The sequence below is a fragment of the Suricata suricatta genome, chromosome 12 (assembly GCF_006229205.1).
Source record: "Suricata suricatta isolate VVHF042 chromosome 12, meerkat_22Aug2017_6uvM2_HiC, whole genome shotgun sequence".
In the NCBI taxonomy this organism is placed as follows: Eukaryota; Metazoa; Chordata; class Mammalia; order Carnivora; family Herpestidae; genus Suricata; species Suricata suricatta.
The window spans coordinates 22,811,185-22,816,413 of NC_043711.1; the positions used below are offsets into that span (position 1 = coordinate 22,811,185).

A 5,229-nucleotide genomic window follows, 5' to 3' on the forward strand; every position below is an offset into this window, starting at 1 on the left:
AGTTTGCCACTTAACAAGGACTCATGTTATTAGATTGAGTCCCCTTGGAAAATCCAGGATAATTTTCCTATCTCAGGGTCCATAACCTTAATCATGTCTGCAAAGTCCTTTTTGCCATGTATGGTAACATAGCAACAGGTCCTGGGGATTAGGATGTGGACATTTTGTGGGGGACCATCATTCTGCCTCCCATAAGCAGGGACCAAGATTTTCTTTTCATGATATTAAATGTTTTTGATATTATTGTGATTATTATTATTCTGCATTACTCATATTATCATCCAGCCAACTGCAGGTCAAGCTCAGTGTTTTCTTTGTTTGGCCAGATCTCATTTCATTATGATCAGATCTCATCCCATCTCATACTATGCAGTCAAATGGAAATCCAGGTGATATCCAAGAGAGGTTTATTGGAGCTTATCAAAGAAAGGGATAAGTAGCTTTGTGGAATAAGGTTGGTGTCCAAAAGACAAGTGTTTGACTTTTCAGGAATTCAAGAGAAAACATCCAAGGTTGAAACATCAAGGGATAGTTATGTTATTGTATAATTAAGAATTATGAAGAAGAAATGGCTATAAGGATTAAAAGTATTTGATCTGAGGATTGGAATTCAGGGAGTTGGAGAAATAGAGAAACATATTCGTTCTCCTCGTATGTCCTTCTGTAATCTGTGCACTCCAGCCACGCGCATGTGATACTTTCAAAATGATTCAATTTTTAATATTTAATGGAAGTATAGTCACATAGAATGTGATAGTTTTTAAAAAACAATGAAAATAATTGTGTGCTCTTTTAAAAAGATATTTAAGATATGTTATTAAATGGGGGGGGGGCTGGGTGACTTAGTCAGTTGAGCGTCAGGCTCTTAATTTCCACTCTGGGCGTAATCTTATGGTTCATGTGATTAAGCCCCATATCTGGCTCCACGCTGACAGTGCAGAGCCTGCTTGGGATTCCCTCCCTCTCTCTCTCTGTCCCTCCCTGACTCATGCTCTCGGTCTAGCAAAATGAATAAAAAAATAGATATGTTATTAAATGAAAAAAGAGAAAAGTCAAAAATGTTGTGTTGAATACATTCCTGTTAGTTGAAAATACATAATGGATTATCTCTGTACAGTAAAGCAGAGATATGTAGAGTATTTTTATGCTTCTGGATGGAATCACAAGATATTGAAAAAAAAATATGGTTGTATTTAGGGAAAAGCATTTGGTGAGGTTTGGGAAAGAGTCTCTCACTTTTCTGGATGACATGACCGATAGTGTATGTGACTTTCGGGGCTCTTAGGTTCAGAGGGAGTCTTGGAGATTAATCTTCTCTCCCCTTAACTAGATTCTGCAGGGGGAAAGATTGGTTAAAATAGTTCTCAAAAGCTTCAAAGTATGTGCTTTGCCCATGGGCTTCAAACTCAATAACGGAAACAATTATCCATGTCATTTGATGTGAAGGTGCTTTTACTCTTCACTGATTGTGTAGTTGTGGACATTACATTGCCCCTTACCTATTGAGTCTGTAAGCCACAAGGTTTTTCCACTTCTACAGCTGCTCTGATTAAATTCAGAAGTGTGAAAATCCAAAACCTTTACTTTCTGCCGAATCATTACATTGTACACCTGAAACTAATATAAAGTGTATGTTAATTATACTTTAAATAAGTAAATACTAAAAATAAAGCAACAACAACACTTTACCTCCTGGATCAAAATCCACCCTCTATCATCTGAATAGATCTCTTCCTAGATTTACTATCTCGGCACATTTCCATTACTTTTGTAAGACATGTACACACCTGACCCACCAGAGCATGAGATTTTGGAAGAAGCACTGTGGGTCAAATGACTTATCCAAGAGTGTTTCTAGGGCTCTCTGTTCAAACAGCACAGCACCCTGGAGGAAAGTGGGGTTGGTCTTCTTGGGCGTGATACAACTCTGCGGTGATCTAATTGGTGTTTCTCGGGCTATGAGGTGGTCTGACCAGATTGCTCTAGACAGCCTTTTCCCACTGGCAACGGCACAAAAACTAGATGACATAATTCACAGTATAGGAAATTAGGAGCAGATAGGAAACGCACACAGACTACTGTATTTCTTCCAAAGGGAGTGCACATATTGAATAGATTACTGAGGAGGATCCTCAGAATTGGCAAAGTCAATTCACTCAAGAGATAGCAGCAGAGCGCTGCAGAAGAGGAAGGCCAGGACGGAAGGGTGTGGAGCTTACAGAGTGGGCTAGGAGAGGCGCTCATTGGGTTCAGCAAATTCGACAATTTTGGAATTCAGCATTGACATGTAAGTTAATGGGTCTTTGCTGTCTCAACATCCAACACTAAGGCTAATGTCTTAATTATTTTCCATTGCCTATGACAGGCATTTTTTCCATAAATTTGAATGAAAGAAATTAAGTTGAAGCAAATTACTTGTAACCACCCAGAAATGTGGGCTTATGGAAACACTTTAGAGCAATGCCGCAGAAGTGGGTTTCCTCTTGGTCTGTCAAGTCCAGCACATCTCTAGCGGAGTGGTGGAGCTGTTTCCTTCTCCCTTGGACCAGGAAAAAATACATTTTTGGAGCTTCATGACTGCGCTAAACTAGCCAAAATTTACTCAGCAGTTCCACAGGCAGCTGTGTCTTTCACCACGTCCTCTTTTTCCTTCTTTGAGAAAACATTGGAAAACTATAGATAGCCTTGTAATAGAGACTTTTTTCCCCTTGAAAGTAAGGATGACAAGTGTATCATTTCCTCAGCTATCCCACACCAGTGGAGACAAAGTGAGGATGACGTCCACTGTGCAGCGGGAATCGTGAGCGTGTGGATTTCCCACAAGGACCCAAGTGCTGCCTGCTTCTGGGAGGACAGTGACACCAGGCAAGCATGATCAACCCTCCCCCACTCCCCCCTCCTCCGTCATTCCCTTTGAGACTAGCTCAAGCAAGGACGCAATACAAGCTTACCTTGATGCATCAGGGTGGAAAGATGGTGCCAGGGGCCACTTTTCCCTCGTAGAGTCACATCTGATCTCTGGTATTGTTTTAATTGCCTATAACTCTAGAAGAAGGGGAAGCAAATACAGGACTTATTTATTTTATAACTGGAAGTTTGTATCTTTTGCCTTCATCCATTTTGCCCACCCCCACCCTGCCTCTGGGAACCACCAACCTATTCTCTAAATCTATAGATTTAATTGTTTTTTAAATTCTACATATAGGTGATATCATATAGCATTTGTCTTTCTCTGTCTGCTTTATTTCACTTAGATAACACTCTCTAGCTCCATCCATGTCATAAATGGCAGGATTTCCTTCTTTTTATGGCTGAATAATATTCTCTTCTCTCTCACTGTGTATGTGTGTGTGTATATATATATCCACATTTTCTATATCCACATATATATATCACATACATATGTGTGTGATATTATACATATGATCACATATATATCTGTGTGATATATATATATGACATCTATATCACATTTTCTTTATCCACTTATCCATTAACACTTAGGTTGTTTCCATGTCTATTTTATTGTAAATAATGCTGCAATAAATATAGAGCTATTGATCTTTTTGAGATAGTAATTTCATTTCCTTTGCATAAATGCCCCAAGTGGAATCACTGGATCATATGGTAATTCTAGTTTTAATTTTTTGAGGAGACTCCATACTGTTTTTCACAGTGACTGTGCCAATTTACGTTCCCACCGAAGGTGCACGAGGATTTGCTTTTCTCCACATCTTCACCACTACTTGTTTTTTCTTGTCTTTTTGTCAGTATCCATTCCTACAGGTGTGAGGTTATATCTCATTGTGCTTTTGATTTGCATTTCCCTGATGGTTAATGATGTTGAGCATGTTTTCATATACCTGTTGGCCATTTGTATGTCTTCTTTGTAAAAATATCAATTCCATATCTCTGCCCATTTTTTAGTCAGTTTTTTTCTATTGAGTTGTATAAGTTCTTTATATATTTTGAATATTAACCCTTAGAGATATAATTAGCAATTTTTTCCCATTCCATAGGTTGTCCTTTCATTTTGTGGATTGTTTCCTTTGCTGTACAGAAGCTTTTTAGTTTGCTATAGGCCCATTTGTTTATTTTGATTTTTGTTGCCTTTGCTTTTGGTGTCAAATCCAAGAAATCATCCCTGAGACTTATGCCAAAGAGGTTACCTCCTATGTTTCTTTCTAAGAGTTTTAAGACATCAGGCCTTGCATTCAAGTCTTATACCACCTTGAGTTGATTTTTATGTGTGGTATAATATAGTGGTCCAGTTTCATTCTTTTGAATGTGGCTGTCTAGTTTTCCTGATATCGTTTATTGAAGAAACTATTTTCCCCATTGTATGTTCTTGGCTTTGTTGTCACAGATTCATTGATCATATATGTATGCGTTTATTTCTGGGATTGCTCTTCTGTTCCTTTGATGCATGTGTCTATTTCTATGCCGATACGATACTGTTTTGATTACTATAACCTTGTAATATAGTTTGAAGTCAGGAAGAGTAATGGCTCTCGCTTTCTTCCTCTTCTTCAAGATTGCTATGGCTGATTAGGGTCTTTTGTGGTTCCATACAAATTTTAGAACCTTTTTTTGTGTGTGTGAGAGAGAAAAATACTATTGGAGAGTGCTCTTCTTGGACTCATTGGAGCCAGAAGGTCAGTGAAGAGAAAAGGGGTGATAGAAGAGGGACTTCACCATCCTTTTCACCTTAGTTCTAATGCCCAACCTGGGAGGTGGTATCACTTAGTAGTTAAAAATATGCTACTAGCATTCTTGTGTGATTAGGAAAAATAGAGCCCTTAATCACCCTAAGAGTGTTTCCTTATTTATAAAATGAGGGTATTAACTATTTCAGAAGATTAGCTTGCGCATCGAAAGAGGTCATCCTTAAATGTCCATTCCGCTGCCTGGCACATAGTAATCTCTCAAAAATTCCCTTGGCCACCCCCAAACCAAAACAGTGGAAGAGCGATTGGGGTTTTAAACCAGCAACTCTTGGCGTTGCTCACACCTCGGGAATCAGATATTCTGAATCAAAGAAAGATGTCCATGCTTTGACCTTGGGAAGGTGTCTTGAAGTCAGGATGAACTGTACATGATGGGCTCCATAAATAGAGCCCCGCATTTGGAGGTATGGTGTGTACAAGTTGCCGGTGGTATTTCTCAAAGGCAGCAGCAGGGCAGTCTAGGGTGTGATTTGTAGCCTGTCAGTCGTAAGAAGCAACAGGC

At 39.0% G+C, this 5,229-nt stretch overlaps 1 long non-coding RNA gene across 3 annotated transcripts; it reads right to left on the bottom strand.

Moving 5' to 3' along the window:
• Positions 1 to 1,193: 1,193 nt before the first annotated feature.
• LOC115274199 lies at positions 1,194 to 3,038 on the bottom strand. 3 transcript variants are annotated; one of them, XR_003901137.1, is made up of 3 exons: positions 2,952 to 3,038; positions 1,500 to 1,617; positions 1,194 to 1,333 (listed from the first exon to the last, which is right to left on the bottom strand). It is a non-coding gene; the product is annotated as an uncharacterized LOC115274199 (long non-coding RNA). The 3 variants fall into 3 exon arrangements; XR_003901138.1 differs by lacking the exon at positions 1,194 to 1,333 and having other exon boundaries at positions 1,435 to 1,611; XR_003901136.1 differs by lacking the exon at positions 1,194 to 1,333 and having other exon boundaries at positions 1,435 to 1,617.
• Positions 3,039 to 5,229: the final 2,191 nt, after the last annotated feature.